Genomic DNA, 17,484 nt, shown 5'->3' with positions numbered 1-17,484 from the left:
TATTTTTCATCCCCATTGAATTAGGGCAGAAACTAATTTGCTAAATGGAAAGCTACTGTCATATAACATATTGCATAAAATGAATATACACATGGAGATTAATCAAAAAAAGCACAACATCAGCTTCATAGCAGTGTCATGCTTAAAATGAACTTACATTTTTATTCTGCCTTGAGGATACACAGATTGTTTTGTTTTAATGGCTTCCAGCCATCTCTATTATATAGCATAAAGGCTCAAAGGGGAAAGCAGATTTTAGTCCTCTGAACAACATCTACAAGGAAGGAGTTTAAAAATGCTGATTAAGCAAATGTTGTTGGGTTACTCTGTTGACTTCACATTTGTGTTTAAGTCATTGTGGAACAAATATTTAACTATTGGCATGATTGTCTGGACATAATCAAAAGGCTGGATAAATCCTGGGCATCTGTGAGACTGTGAGGAATAACTTGTTTAAAAAGAGCTCCTTGCGAAGGAAAAAATTAACTGGTATTGGAGGGCAATAGGTTTAACCAATCATTAAAAACTCAGAATCAGGTAAGTTCTTGGAGACATATGGACTTTCACTGTGACAGCTAAATGTAGAGTGAGAGACAAAAATCATTTAACTTTCTAACCCTCTGTTTCCTCATTAATGAAATGGAAGTCATAATAATTGTCTAAGTCTTGTGGCTGTTCTTAATATCAAATGAGGTAATGAATGTAAAAGCACCTCACAGGTTCAAGCAATAGGGAGAAATGCATGCACTATATTAATGGTGAATTCATGTGCATTTGTAGAGTATTTTTCTGTGTATCTGATAAAGAAAAAGAAGGCTGGAATTCTGATTTGGAGTCGGGACATCATGGTTCATGTCCAAGCATTGACAGTATCTAGCTCTATTACAAGAAGCAAGTTAGTGAATTTAAACCTCCATTTTTTTTTTCAATATCTATCATGAAGTTAGTCATACTTGCCTATCAGATTACCTGAAAATAAAAAAAAAATCATATAAATAAAAATACTGTCATACAAGGGGCCTTTCCTGCTTTGATGTTTTATTTAATTCTTAAAGTTTAAAGCAGTTTGTGGATACTTAGGGGTAAAAGGAGTCTAAATTTACTTTTCAAAACCGCTTGGAAAGTGACAGCTTTCTATTTAGTAATATCCTTATAGTAAGAAAAAGCTCATGTGAGTTCCAAAGAAGACTTAATTGTTCTAGAAAATAACTTAAGTTCTGGCAGCATATGGTTCAATAAGGCATGAATTAGTGACGATGAAACAGGAGTCTTTGATCTTACCTACATTTTTTTTTTTGGAATGGGAAAGTTTTATTTTATGGTTATTTTATTTCATTGATCTTATTTATTTTATTTTAAATCTTTGAGAGCAAAATATGTATGTGCAAATGTATCTAAGGTTAGGCATTGCTCTAAAATACGTTGCAAACATACAGGGGTTAAACTCAGGAAATACTCTCTATTTCTTCTTGATAGAAAAATGGTAGAACGCTGGATTTCTTGAGTCACATAAATCGGTCAGAAACATTTTAAAACAAAATTCTGTAAAATAAACAAGGATTTCTGTATTTTACAATTTTTAAATGCCTTCAAATATAGTTTATTTGAAAAATTTAAACTGTAACTCAATATATTTTATCTTATTTGATTTATCCAAAAAAGCTAAAACTCAATTAGAAATAATGATTTCTAGAGATAACATTATGAGTAGAACTGTAATTTTCTAAAAAATTCAAAACCAAATTACTTTAGTGTTTTAATTCGTAATAAGAAATAGTTGGTTATTATATATTGAGTGTCTTGGTAGTTCAATATTCAACATTCAAACTCTCAGACCTTTTGTTTAAAGTTGGATCATTTACTAGGCAACAAGATGCTATTATTTGTTTCTGCATAGTTTATAGGAAAAGACACTAATGTCCTTAGCTGCCTAATTTAGGTAAACATTTCAAATTTCAGACCTACATATTGGTTATAAATAATATAAAAGAGAAACCATTTTTTAAAAAGGTAAATTTTCTGAGTTAATACTTATATATTCTATTTCAAATCCTTGTTTTTTAGGAAAATGTGTGTCATAATATGTTATAAAAAAGTATTGGTCAGGTATTATGGGGAGGGAATATACAAGAAATTATACTGTCCCCTCTAAAACTTTTATCTTCTCATTAGGTATGTATCTAAGACAAAACCATGTTTGAGGCATGATTTAAAACATAGACATAAATCACCCTGTAAGGTTATCTTACCTATAGGTAATATCTTTTAGTGTCTAAACATGTTCTACTTTAAAAAATAATCTGATGATCTTATATTTTAATAGGATAACTGGAAAAAAATATTTGTCAGTGCTAAAGTTCTTTTGATCTACTCAGGATATTTCTAGAATTGTTCCCAATTACCGTGTAAAAAGAAAAAAAATTCTAGCAACCTAAACACTCCCTTAGTGTTGTTCCATTCTACTCATTTCTAATTTCCTTCAGTCTTACTATCCAGGAAAAACATGAGACACACAGCTAGGAAAAAGTCCCCAAAGAACTTTGAAGTGTGAGTCTTCCCTACCAAATAGCAAACCCTTAAACATTACAATAATAATAACAATAATAACAGCAATCCATTAACCACTGTTCAATGAAGTCTGTGAGAAATAACATCACAGAAAACATTGCCTTATGTTGTATCCCTCATAAATACTGAAAAAAGTACTGAAATATATGAATTTAAATAGTTGTTTTTGTTCAGTGTCTTCTTGAAATAATTCTCCCTCCTTCTGTCTCTCTCTCTCTTTACACACACATATGCACACACATACACACATATATACAGATTTCTAGGCAAATACTTTGACAACTGATACAGAAAATTAAAGGACAAAGCATTCAATTCAGAATGTGTGGACATTGGTTACGTGTTTATTGGGATATAATAATGATATTACTGTCCAAAAATGTGAAGGTTGCATTCTTTTAGTTCATGATAAAAAAAATTCTTGGCTGTACACGGGACCATTCAAATCTAGGCACAGATCTGCTTCCAAAAGGTTTAAAAAAATTTTTTTTATATTTTATTTACTTTTGATAGAGAGAGACAGAGCACACGTGGGGGAGGGGCAGAGAGAGAAGGAAACAAAGAATCTGAAGCAGGCTCCAGGCTCAGAGCTGTCAGCACAGAGCCCGATGTGGGGCTCGAACTCACAAATTGCAAGATCATGACCTGAGCCGAAGTCAGATGCTCAGCTGACTGAGCCACCCAGGTGCCCCCCAAAAGGTTTTTTGACAAAGGAAATGGAGAATTTCTTTTGGTAAGTGACCCTCATGTCCCCACAGACTTCTATGTAGAAGGGCAAATAGAAAGAGGATCTTAACATCAACGCTATACATAATCCATTTAAGTCAAGACCCACATATTAAGGTCAAATCTTTGCTTTTTCAGAAGTCTTACGCTGTTCCATGGTATAGAAAACTGTCAGGTATCATAGGGAATGAATATGCAATAAACTATGTACTCTTTCTTCTGATACTCTCAATTTCTTCATAATTGAGATATAAGGAAACACATATCTTGAACATGATCGTTAAAAATCAAATTCTCGGGGCGCCTGGGTGGCGCAGTCGGTTAAGCGTCCGACTTCAGCCAGGTCACGATCTCGCGGTCCGTGAGTTCGAGCCCCGCGTCAGGCTCTGGGCTGATGGCTCGGAGCCTGGAGCCTGTTTCCGATTCTGTGTCTCCCTCTCTCTCTGCCCCTCCCCCGTTCATGCTCTGTCTCTCTCTGTCCAAAAATAAATAAAAAAACGTTGAAAAAAAAAAAATTAAAAAAAAAAAAAATCAAATTCTCAATTCTTTTTTGAAAACTGATGAGTCATTATGTTGAATTGTCTCAGTGGAATTGGGCCATTTTATCATGATCTTTTTGGGATTACTTAATCATACCACCTCTTAATATAACACTGCTTGTTTTAGGAAGTTGGTACTGGGCTTAATAATATAGTACAAGGATTAATCAGATAAACTCTGTAGGATATTATTTAAAATCACTGTGAATAAGATAAAATTCATTTGAGTTGCAAATAGTCTCTTTTAATTCTAATTTAATAGGAGCTGAATATTAATTATAATTCATTTAATTTCATTTCACCAGCTTATTACATGCTTTAATTCCATTATAGTCCATTCTTTTTGCATTTGTATTTGATTCTTTACTGTATATTCAGTTCAGCACTGGATATAATAGTGGTCTTGTTGTTTTATTTTGCTTCAAGTGATTGGCATGCCAACTGATGGTTACTTAATATTCCTTTCTTCTGGCCCTAGATTGGATCTTGAATGGGCAAGTCTTGACTGGGCTATTACTGGAAGAGAGCTCACTCAGATCTCATTTGAAATAGAGCCAGCATCTTCTCTCTTTTTCTCTTTATCCTCCTTGCTAAATGTAAATAAAAAGACATTCCCCAGTGCCTGTGGGCAGCCATATTATTATGCCAATGAAAGTAAAATTTACAATTAGAAAATAATTTGTGATATTGTTGGTGGCAGTAAAAGATACATAAAAAATGATTAACAGAATGTTATAAGAAATAAAAGAAGAGAAAGATAAGCGTGTTTGTTAGTTATGTAAGTGTTACATGAAAGCTTAAAATGCTTCCCAGAATATACATATAATCTGAATAATGGATAAAAAGAAAGCTAAACCAGTCCTAGCAAAATGGGGGGTGAAAATGGGATGCAGACTACAGAACAGAATGAGGGTGGTGAAGAAAGTGGCTTAGTTCTTTGTGTTGAGACTTAGATTGACAGAGAGAGAGTGTAAATAATGTCAGCTTTCTGAATTCTTGACTTTATACTTAGTGAATATTAAGTCACCTGCTAGTGCCCGTGTTGTTGGCAACTGGTGTAGGTGGGTGGAGGGTGGGAAGATGTCAATTATGATTCTGCATCACTTTGGAGAAATCATCTCTCTTCAGCCCGTAGAGTCCTGGTAGGGTTGTGATCATTGAAATCTGCCAATAGCCATAGGAATGAGCATATCACTGAGGCTGTCCCAATTATTGCTCTGAGTTATTTTGGACGTAGTATAGTTCCAATGATAGCACGTATCTCAATCAGAGAAAGGCCAAGCATTTTTCAGGGACTGATATGGAGACACTAGAAGAAAGAACTGCTGTTCCCAGAAAAACCAAGTTCTGGTTCTGCTAGGGTCCATCTTGCTTACCAGATGTTGAGAGCCAACTTGCAGAATGAAGCCAGACAAAGCCAGAGAACAAGAAGGTGGAGACAATGAGAAAGTCTTTGTGTTCACATTTGAGCTCCTATGTTCAACAGTGCCAACAGACAGCTAATTTTACTTTGACTTCCCAGTTATGTGAAGCAATATATTCCTTTTCAGTTTAACTTGACCTTGGGAATCCAGCACTCACAACCAACAGAATCTTGATTGGTGCTATTTTTCAACCACTAGGGACAGGACTAAAATACCCCCAGAAGCACTAACACTGATCATCACCACACGCTACTTTTACTTGCATTCATATATTGTTAATATTACACAAATAAGAATATAATTTCAGGAGGATTTGGTGCACATCAACTGGCTTAAGGTACTCAATTTCATGTCACTTAGAATGTCTTTGATATAACGGGGTAAAGATTAAGGAGCCAAACACCTGTAATATAGGTGCTCCCCATTTTGCTATTTAATTTAATAAATAAATACAAGACAAAGTGGCCTATTTACATAACTGTCTTTAGTCTTGCATTTTCACTTGAGAGACTATATTTTTAATAAACCTTTAAGTTTAGGAAATAAAAATATGACCTTTTAAAAATAAAGATAATCTAGAAATACAGAAATGAGCCATGCCAGAAACACAGAAATGAATTTGTTATATAAAATCAAGTTCCACCTCTTTACCTCTTGGCTCTGCATACACACACTATAAACACACCAGATGATTTGAATGAGTCCACTGGGTGGATGGAAAACATCAGCCAGTTAGGATATTTGGTATCACATAAACAAAATGACTGTTGATGGCACAAACGTTTCTTTTTTGAATAAGTAGTTGTGTCATTAACCTAATAGCTAAATAAAAGATTAGGCAATTTCCAATGACAAGAAAATATAAAACTCCACATTGGAAGGTTGGATCTCTTACAGACAGCGTTTTGACTCCAAGAGACATGGGCGTCAGGTGTGTTGTGTATAATGTGTATACATTTATAAGAACAAATTTCAAACTCTATACTTCTTGCTGATGTGCAAACATGTACTCAAAAGCTGAAGAAACATTTAAATCCAAGCTAGAAAAAAGCCTCTTCATTGCTAATGTACATTTAAACTATCCAGTCCCCGTGTTGTTGTAATCACAATGCAATTTGATACCAAGTGTGGAAAGATGTACTTTGGGGGATGGGGGCTTGAGAGCTGTCAGGGGACTTGCTCCTTTGGCAGTGATTAACAGTTTGGTAATGAGGGTCTGTTGTGTGGGGGTGAGAATCCAAACACTGTGTCAAATGGTTAGCTGCTCTTTTAGTGACCCCAAAGTACACAGCAGTCCTGGAGCTGAAGGAGAAAGAAAGACAGAAAGAGAGGAGCTAGAAAAGCATGACAAAGATCCCCAAATCCTTATTTTTTTTTTTTTTGCAAAGACAGAAGACTCATCCCTATTGTGGTTAGCCTACCCACCCCCATACCCTCTCCTTCCAAAAAGAAATTCTGGTAGCATTAGCTGATGGTAATAACAAAATAACCCAAACAAACAAAGCTGAAGAAATTTAGGACTACAGGTTTAGAAGTTGTTGAGTCTATTAACAAAATGTGTTTTTTGGCTGAAAAAAAAATCTTTTTTAGCTTATTTAAATGTGGTTTTTAAAACAACTTCACAATAAATTCAACCAGCACGTAAACTTTCTCATTTACTAGTTAGTTTTATGCCTTAAAAAGTGATCTTTTAACTCAGCTTTGTTTAAAATAAATAAAGTAAAAAAGAAACTAACTCCTCAGGGAAATCTGAAGAAAAAAAAAAGCAAACTGCAAGCTTCAGTGTCTTTATATTTATTGGCTTGAGGTCAATCTGTTATGAGATGTCTTGGATATTGTGTCTGTAATGGCTGTGTTTTTTTCTTAGCTACACATCCAGATCTGTGTTATTCATAGACGACAGAACTACTTGGGCATAAATTCCACATCTGTCAATTAGTGTGACCTGGGGAAGTCACTTAATCTTGGTTTCCAGTAATAATGCTATAATAATACCTTCCTCTTACAGTTAGTATAAAGATTGAGCAAGATAATATAATGTCTGATACATAAGAAATCATGAATATATAGCAGAATCATTTCTTTCTCCACTTTTGTCCTATTCAACTTTATGATTATTATGTATTGGGTTAATTTTGAGGTGAAGTGTATGTTTTTCAAGATATATTATCTTTTAGTATGATGTTGAACAGTTTACTTACAACAGTATTTTGATGTATTTCAAAGTTTAAGTAAACAATGAATGCACTAGTTAATTTCAATTTCAGCAACAACAACAAAAACAAAAAAAAAAGTAATTTGAGGGCTAAACATCTCAGTCATCACATTTCTTTTGTTAAAACATTTGTCTGTAAACAAAGTTTAGTGTAAATTTTAACTCAACATAAAATGTTAATGAATAAAGTACAAGACTCACATGGATATGTAAACCCCAGAATATGTCCAAAGTGGATTTTGGCTAAAATCATCTGGACATTTGCCTCTGTAATACAAAGCCAAAGCAAAGAGACGGTGGGCCAAAGGAAGCCTAAGTACATAAACATGAAACTACTGAACTCTGAGGAAATTAGCGAATGAGTTAAATACTGATCCGGGAGCTCTGTCCATTTTTATCAGGGGGATATTCTACTGCTATAAGCAGGCATCTGGTTTTCATGTTTTTCAGAAAAGTCTAAAGCTGGTGGAGGATGTTAATAATGAGGGAGGTGAGACACGTGTGGGGGCAGAGAATATATAGGAAATGTCTGTACGTTTTCCTCAATTTTGTCATGAACCTCAAATTGTTCTAAAAGATGAAAGTCTTACTTTTTTTAATGTTTACTTATTTTTGAGAAAGAGAGAAACAGAGTGTTAGGGGGGGAGTGGCAGAGAGCGGGAGACACAGAATCTGAAGCAGGCTCCAGATTCTGAGCTATCAGCACAGAGCCCAATGTGGGGCTTGAAACCATGAACTGTGAGATCATGACCTGAGCCAAGGTCAGACGCTCAACTAACTGAGCCACCCAGGTGCCCCAGAAAGTCTTAATTTTTGAAAAAAAAGTTTAAAGACAAACATGTGCATATTTAAATGCTGGAAAGTCCTCTTTCCCCCTTATAAAGTGTTCTTCTAAGAATTAATTAAACCTTATTAGATTTTATGTAAGTTAGAATTTTCCTAAGGTAGAGTAAATAAACCTCATTCTCCAAAAGGAAGTTTAAATTTCTTTCTGCAGTGGGGCGCCTGGGTGGCGCAGTCGGTTAAGCGTCCGACTTCAGCCAGGTCACGATCTCGCGGTCTGTGAGTTCGAGCCCCGCGTCAGGCTCTGGGCTGATGGCTCGGAGCCTGGAGCCTGTTTCCGATTCTGTGTCTCCCTCTCTCTCTGCCCCTCCCCCGTTCATGCTCTGTCTCTCTCTGTCCCAAAAATAAATAAAAAACGTTGAAAAAAAAATTAAAAAAAAAAAAAAAATTTCTTTCTGTAGTAAGTAGATTTTTTTTTTTGTTTGCTCTCTAACCTGGGATTTTAAATTCAGATCCACAGATCCATTGGTCTGTACATATAATTCAAGAGATCTATGATGGAAAAGCATTACATTTTTATTTTTGTCATCTTCTGATACAAATTTAGCATTTTCTGGAGTTGTGAATATAGTATTCCACAGCTATCTTTATAGAATATTATGGTTGCTTCAGACATCTTGAAATATCATGTGTGGTCATCATCACTTTGAAGGTATGGTAGTTATTAGACTGCCAATGGTGTCCTCAGCAAAAAAATAAGCATATGGTTCTATGCAGTAAGCCCATAAATTTGCATCTGTTTCAATTCATGAAATGTATGTAAACTTGGTGGATGTACTGGGTTGGTAAAAGAAGGAAGTTTCTCTGTCCCTTCCCTTTCCTTCCCTCTCCTTCTGGAGTGTAGTACACTCCAGCCTGCCAATCAACATTTGGAAAAAAAAGATTGCAGAAATTTAAGTAATTATATCAAATCTCAGTTATCTTCATTCTATATAAGAGAGCACGATAAAGAAACACTTTGTCTTAGGCCAACTTTGTCAGGTGGACGAAAGTGCATAAAGGAGATTATCCCAGTGAGAATAAATACTGAGCAAAGTGTTATCCCTTAAAATTAAAAAAAATACACTGTTACACTGAAGAAAAACCACCTCCCAATCCTTCAATAACTACTGAGTTAAATGTGTTACAATTTTAATCACAAAAATAGTATTTTAGCATTAACTTTTGTATGTTGATAGATATATTTTCAAATACAACCACTAACTAATCATGAGCTCAAATACCCAATAAATGCCCCATGGCAATTCAAGGTCAAGTGCTTTCAGAACTTTAGCAGTGGAAAGAAACATCATTTCATTAATGAATTCTTGACAGTGCTTCCATTCGAGTTGGGAGGGTTGTTTGCTGTGGAACGAAGAGAACTGACTGAGAAACTCAAGACTGGTTTCATTTCTAGATAAGTGTGAATCGCTGAAACACTCATCTGTTATGAGGAGATTGGTTCCATCAACCTGTTAAAACCCCCAAAATTGTATTATTTCTGTGACATTCAAATAGAGATACCCAAAAAGCTTTGTTAGAAATCACCCTTCCCATGAAGTACAGTAAAACCTTGGATTGCAAAGTAACTTGTTCTGCAAGTGTTCCACAAGACAAACAAACGTTTCTAATAAATTTTAACTTGGAAAATGAATGATGTCTTGCAATATGAGTAGTATGTGACATTGAATGACATTGAATGATCACAACTGAGCCAAGGTTTCTTGAAATTTGCTTTGATATATGAGTGCTTTAGATTACAAGCATATTTCCAGAACAAATTATGCTCACAAGTGAAGGTTTCACTGTATTTTTATTAAAAAAATCAAAAGCAACTAACATAGAAATCTATTTTTCAAACTTGTATGGGATAATCAGTCTCACTCAGTGTTATATGATCTTTTCCTTATATTTTGGGGTAAAATCTTTTCCCTTCAAAGAACGTTTTTCTTCAGGAAGGGCTGACAGGCAGAGCGGTAAAAGTAATGCTGTTGTTGGTCCTTTTCTGGAGACCAGTTTAAGCACACTTTTCTTCTTCTTTTTTTTTAAGGTTAATTTATTTTGAGAGAGACAGAGAGAACATGTGCATGCAATAGTGGGAAAGGAGCAGAGAGAGTGAGGGAGAGAGAATCCCAAGCAGGCTCTGCACTGTCAGCACAGAGCCCAACTTGGGGTCTTGATGTCACGGAACCCGTGAGATCATGACCTAAGTAGAAATCAAACATCAGAGGCTTAATCGACTGAACCACCAGGTGCCCCATAACCACATTTTTTTTCTACGAGGACCTTTGAGGTTGGACTGAAGGATTTTCATTTTCTCCTTTAAGTGTGGAGAAGAAAGCATGGTGGGAAACATAGCTGGATTTGTGTTTCTATTTCAACCCAAATAATACTATCACTTTTTGTAAACAATTTTTTTACTATTTTTTCTGAGTCAGCTCTTTGGAAAAGAAATAAGTATTATCAGTTGATTAATTCTGGAACATAGGACTAGAATAAAAGAGACAAAAACCAATAGTCATTGGAGTGAATTTATAACATTGAATTACTGTGATGCAGCCTTTTACACATAACTTCTCAGAGTTCCTAACCACGGGAATACTGAGTGTCACAAATTCTATACATCAAAGACATTTCACAGATTTTTGTTTCTGCTCATCATATCATTGAGGAAATTATATCTACAAAGACAATAAGCAAAAAAAATTAGTAAATTAGTTATGATGAGGAATTTTCATAAGGAACAGTGTACTGGGTTGCATTTTTAAATGCATCCTTCTCTTATGTGGGAACTCCGATGTCTTGAAAAAAAATCAAGTATCATCCTGCAATTAGAGTGTCATGAAGTATGGGTTTAATAACTTGCTGATGCTACAAATTATGCAGCATCTCATTCATTCATTCATTTCATTCATTCATGAGAACTTATCATAGACCCTAGGCGCTGGGATAGAGATGTGAACAAGATAGACAAAAATCTCTGCCCTCCTAGACCTTACATTGTAGCAGGAAATGACAGGTATAAATTAATAAATATCTATTATAATGACAGGTGATGATAAGTGCAATGAATAAAGCAAAGCACCATAGGAGGATATGGAGCATGTACACAAAAGAGTGGACGAAGTGAACCAAATGGTGGAGGAGGGAACGTTTGAGTAGAGAGATGAACAAAAGCAGGGAGATGAAGGAGGAACCCATGGGGAAATCAGGGAGTGAGAAAGAGGAATTCCAGAAAGAAACATGAAAGCATGCAAAGTTCCTGAGACCCGTTCAAAGAAAGATCAATGTGTCCAGGGAAAGAGCAGGAGGAGCAAATGGAGTGGGGTAGGAGATCGGCCTGAGAAGAGGAAAGGACAGGCCAGAGTCTTTTAGGCCCTCCTGAGGTATTTGGCTTTATTCTAAATGTGACAGGAAACCAAAAGAGGGTTTTGAAGAATGCATTAGCATTTTAGCATTCATGTTTTATTTATTTTTTAATTTTATTTTAATTCCAGTATAGTTAACATACAGTGTTATATTAGTTTCAGGTGTACAATATAGTAATTCAACCGTTCTGTACATCACCCAGGGCTCATCAGGACAAGTGCACTCCTTCATACCCATCACGTATTTAACCCCCCCACCCCATCCCCGATTCCCCTCTGGTAACCAGCAGTTTGTTCTCTATAGTTAAAGTTCTGTTTCTTGGTTTCATTCTCTTTTTCTCTATCTCTCTCTCTTTCCTTTGCTAATTTGTTTTGTTTCTTAATTTCCACATATGAGTGAAATCATAAGGTATTTGTCTTTCTCCGACTGACTTATTTTGATGAGCATTGTACTCTAGCTCCATCCATGTCTTTGCAAATGGTAAAATTTCATTTTTTATGGCTTAGTAATATTCCTGTGTGTGTGTGTGTGTGTGTGTGTGTGTGTGTGTGACACTTTCTTTTTCCATTCATTTATTGATGAACACATGGGCTGCTTCCATAGTTCACTATTGTAAATAATGCTGCTATGAACATAGGGGTGTACATATCCCTTTGAATTAGTGTTTTGTTGTTGTTGCTGTTGTTGTTAAGTTTACTTATTTATTTTGAGAGAGAGAGAGCCATCAGGGGAGGGGCAGAGAGAGAGAGGAAAAGAGAGAGAATCCCAAGCAGGCTCTGTGCTGTCAGCACAGAGCCTCATGCAAGGCTTGAATCCACGAACTGTGAGATCATGATCTGAGCAGAAGTCAAGAGTGGGATGCTTAACCGACTGAGCCACCCAGGCACCCCTGAATTAGTGATTTTGTATTTTGGGGGCAAATACCCAGTAGTGCAATTACTGGATGGTAGGTTAGTTCTATTTTTAACGTTTTGAAGAAACGCCATACTGTTTTCCACAATGACTGCACCAGTTTGCATCCCACCAACCGTGCACAAGGGTCTTTTTGCTCCACACCCTCACTAACACTTGTTTCTTGTGTCTTTGACTTGAACCATTCTGACAGGTGTCTTCTGCCCTTTTTTAATTGAGTTATTTGGTTTTGGGGTTATGAGTTGTGCAAGTTCTTTGTATATTTTGGATATTATCCCTTTATCAAATATGTCACTTGCAAACATCTTCTCCTATTCCATAGGTTGCTTTTTAGTTTTGTTGGTTGTTTCCTTCACTGTATAGAAGCTTTTTTATTTTGATATAGTCCCAATAATTTTATTTTGGCTCTTATTTCCCTTGCCTCTGGAAACATATCTAGAAAAATGTTGCTATGGCCAATGTCAGAGACATTAGTGTCTGTGCTCTCTTATAAGATTTTTATGGTTTCATGTCTCTCATCTAGGGCTTTAATCCATTTTTAGTTTATCTTTATGTACGGTATAAGAAAATTGTCCAGTTTCATTCTTTTGCATGTAGCTGATCAATTTTCCCAACACCATTTGTTGAAAAGACTTTTTTCCCATTGGATATTCTTTCCAGCTTTGTTGGTTAATTGACCGTGTAATTGTGGGTTTATTTCTGGGCTTTCTATTCTGTTCTCTTGATCTATGTGTCTGTTTTTGTGCCAGTACCATAGAATTCATGTTTTTGAAAGAACACTCCAACTGCTGGGTTGGAAATATAGCCCCCTAATATAGTTTATATTTTCAAAAAGAAGTTATGCATCTATACACTATCTTTAGAAAGAGTAATATAATGTCCACAGGATCATTTTTACTTCATTGGTATCATTCATGGAAACATTTCATAATTATAAAAAAATATGTATGGTACATCAATTGATTGAGACCTTGGTAACACTTTAATTTCACCACTCAAATCTCATCTGTTTTGTTTATCTTCTTTAAGTTCTCATTTCATTAAATAGTAATAGACTGTATTTCCCCTCTATAATACATACGGTAGCAAAGTATTGGTTGTAATTACCAATATTATTACTTAGTTGAAAAATGGCTTTACAATTATTATAAAAATTCCAAAGTTTGCTTTTTTCTTGAGTATAGTTGACATATGATGCTATATTAGTTTCAAGTGTACAGCATGATTCAACAACTCTATATGTTATGGTCACCACAAATGTAGCTATCATCTGTCACTGCATAATACTATTGTAATACAATTGACTATATTCTGTATGCTGTAACTTTTATTCCTGTGGTTTATTCATTCCATAACTGTAAGCCTGTATTTCCCTCTTTTCTTCACCCATTTTGCCCATCCCCCCATACTCCTTCCCTCTGGCAACCACCAGTTTGTTCTCCGTATTTATAGGTGTGATTCTGCATTTGGTTTGTTTATTTGTTTTGATTTTTAGATTCCACATATAAGTGAAATCATATGATATTTGTCTGTCTCTGATTGACTTATTTAGCTTAGCACAATACCATCTACTCCATCCATGTGGTCACAAATGGCAAGGTCTCACCCTTTCTTAGGGCCAAGTAATATTCCATCAAATATACCACATCTTCCTTATCCATTCATCTATTGATGGATACTTGGGCTGCTTCCAAATCTTGGCTATTGTAAATAGTGCTTCAATAAACATAGGGGTGCATATATCTTTTCAAATTAGTGTTTCTGTTTCCTTTGGGTAAATACCCAAGAGTGGAATTATTGGATTATATGATATTTCTATTTTCAATTTTTTGAGGGACCTCCATATTGTTTTCCACAGTGGTTATATGAATTTACATTCCCACCAACAATGAACCAGGGTTCCTTTTTCTTCACATCCTCACCAACACTTGTTATGTCTTGTCTTTTTGAGTTTATCCATTCTCACAGGTATAGATGATATCTCATTGAGGATTTGATTTGCATCTCTCTGATGATTAGTGATGCTGACCCAAAATTTGCTGAGCTTTAATAGTTTTGAAAATGTCATTATATAAAATGTAGAGATGATGCAGTCAAGATAGCAAATAGTTAAAAAGACCTCCAATTTTATTAGCTTACCAAATCTCTTCTGACTACCCAGAAAGTTTAAATTGATTGAGATATTGTTCTTTGTTTGGGGGCACCTGGGTGGCTCAGTTGGTTGAGTGTCCAGCTCTTGGTTTTGGCTCAGGTCATGATCTCATGGTTTGTGCATTTGAGCCCCTCATCGGGCTCAGTGCTGACAGTGTGGAGCCTGCTTAGGATTCTCTCTGTCTCCCTCCCCTGCTCCTATGCTCTCTCTCTCTCTCAAAATAAATAAACATTAAAAAATGTTTTAAAAAAAGATATTGTTATTTGTTTTAAGATACTCATGATCTATAAACACAATTGAATTTCAACCTGAAAAAAAATTGATAAGTAAAGTTTCATTAAAATGTACAGAACAGGGGCTCCTGGGTGGCTCAGTTTTGGCTCAGGTCATGATCCCAGGGTCATGGGATCGGGCTCTAAGCTGAGCATGGAGCCTGCTTAAGATTCTTTCTTTCTTTCTTTCTCTCTCTCTCTCTCTCTCTCTCTCTGTCTCTCCCTCTCTCTCCCTCTTTCTGCCCCTTGCCCTGCTTGTGCTTGCTCTCTCTCTCTCAAAAAATAATAAAATAGAATAAAATATGCAAAACAATAAACTTACCTTTCTAGTCCTGTCTTTAGTAATTCAAATTATTTTGCCTACTAGAACATATGAGAGAGAAATTCCACTGGCCACAGAGCAGAAAGCAGTGGTGAGGAGAGGTAGCAAAAGGATGTCAAAAATGCATTAGAAAACCTCTTGGGTTTCAGTGCAGCATGACACATAACTTAGATCCTCTATGAGGCAGTGTGATATCATGGAAACAAAATTTTCAAAGCAAGACACACTTTTCTATGAAGTGCTTAAATTTGGACACGTGTAGTTTTTGACCTTTGTGGAAAGTGACAGTGACAATAAATTCCTTGCCAGGCTGTTATGAGGAATAAATAAGTCAATGAAGTTCAAGTGCCTAATACTATACTTTCCATGTAGTTGGTTAGCTCCTTCTCCAGCTGAATGGTTAACAGTAAGCTTCCTTCTGTGGCACTAAACTTGCTTAATAGTGGACAGTTCCATAGCTATTCTCATGCTCACAAAATTGCAATGAATGCTAGACCTTGGTTATATAATTTACCCACTCCATACAATGTTGGGAGGATTAATTAATTAACGCTTGTAAGGTACTTTATGATTCATAGGTCAAAGGCTCTAGTGAATGCAAAGTTCCCTTATTAAATTTTACCACCTGCAGACTCTACTGCTTTCCTTCAGAAACACTGTGTGAGAGAAGAAATGCCTTTCAGGAAAGTAAATTTTCTCATGGTTTTCTTCTGCCACCACTGGAAGAAAAATGCAGTATTTCAATGAGAAATATGACCACATTGCTTGTCCTTGAGGGATTTCCAGAAGAAATACCACAAAATTGCTTTTCTTTGAGGGTATTCAGACAAATTCTTATAAATTGAATATATAGCAACACAGCTATATATGGGTAGTATATAGTCTGGGGTTTTGGGTTGTTGTTATTGCTCTAGAAAGGGTGCCATGTGGAAATGGGAGGAATTCCTTTATTTGGTGGAGGATAGAGGGTGATTGGTCAGCTAACATGAAAAACAAATTCCTCTGAAATGTCCTCTGATCTCTAGTTTCCTAGTGTGAAAAACGGGGAAAACCGTAACCCCTTTCCATTTGTTGGGAGGATTTGTATAAAGTGAATTAAAAAAAAATTTTTTTAACATTTATTTATTTTTGAGAGACAGAGCGTGAGCAGGGGAGGAGCAGAGAGAGAGGGAGACACAGAATCAGAAGCAGGCTCCAGGCTGTCAGCACAGAGCTGGATGTGGGGCTCCAACTCACGAACCGTGAGATCATGACCTGAGCCAAAGTCTGACACTTAATCGAATGAGCCACCCAGGCGCCCAGTATAAAGTGAATTTTTAATAGAAACTTCCCCCAAATTGATAGTACTGCTGCTGCTGAATATGAAATAATATGGTAATTCAGGAGCTTATAACTCATGTAGGACAACAGAACAAACCCAAAAGCAGATTTAAAAAGATACGGTATAAGTGAACATACTGTGAAATATTCAATTAATTCATGGCTATAATCCTAGATTTAAAACTTTGTGATTAGTAATAGTTAAGTTTAACAAAACCAAATTTTCAATGTGGGCACTTCTAGCACTTTTTTGATGCCAACAGGCAATATCTATTAACTGTATTTTAAAATCTCGGTTGATTGGTTGGACTTTTATTTTGTTATCTTCATATAACCATTTCAGTAATCTCTTGATTACTGAAGAGTAATGATAACATATGAAATTATGTTCATTCTCCTCAAAAACGGAGACTGAAATTCTAAATCTGCCTACTAAATTCACCAAGACTAATTTTTGAGTATTCATTGAAGTAAAAGTTCTGGGTTAAATTTCTGTTTTATGCTTATCAATGAGAAGTGATCCTTCAGGCAGAACAGGCCATGCTCATTCTCCCACATGAAGAAAACATGAGACATTCCAGGTCTTTTTAGTGCAGTTGATGACACCAAGATACCCAACTTTGATCTGTTTTCTTTAAATGAGATAGCTGTGTGTGCATGCGTTTGTGTGTGTGTGTGTGTGTGTGTGTGTGTGTTCTCATTTGAGTGACTTATTGGTTACTTGAAGGACTTTCAGCATCTGCAGTCAATTTAAAGGGCAAAACACAAGACTTTATTTCTCTCTGTATTCTTGTTACTGACAATTTCTCTTCAGAATCTGAAGCTCAAACCTTTTTTTCTATA

The sequence above is a fragment of the Panthera onca genome, chromosome B2 (genome assembly GCF_046562875.1).
Source record: "Panthera onca isolate mPanOnc1 chromosome B2, mPanOnc1 haplotype 2, whole genome shotgun sequence".
Taxonomy (NCBI): Eukaryota; Metazoa; Chordata; class Mammalia; order Carnivora; family Felidae; genus Panthera; species Panthera onca.
The sequence above is the reverse complement of the archived record's forward strand: the minus strand, read 5'-3'. Positions refer to the sequence as shown.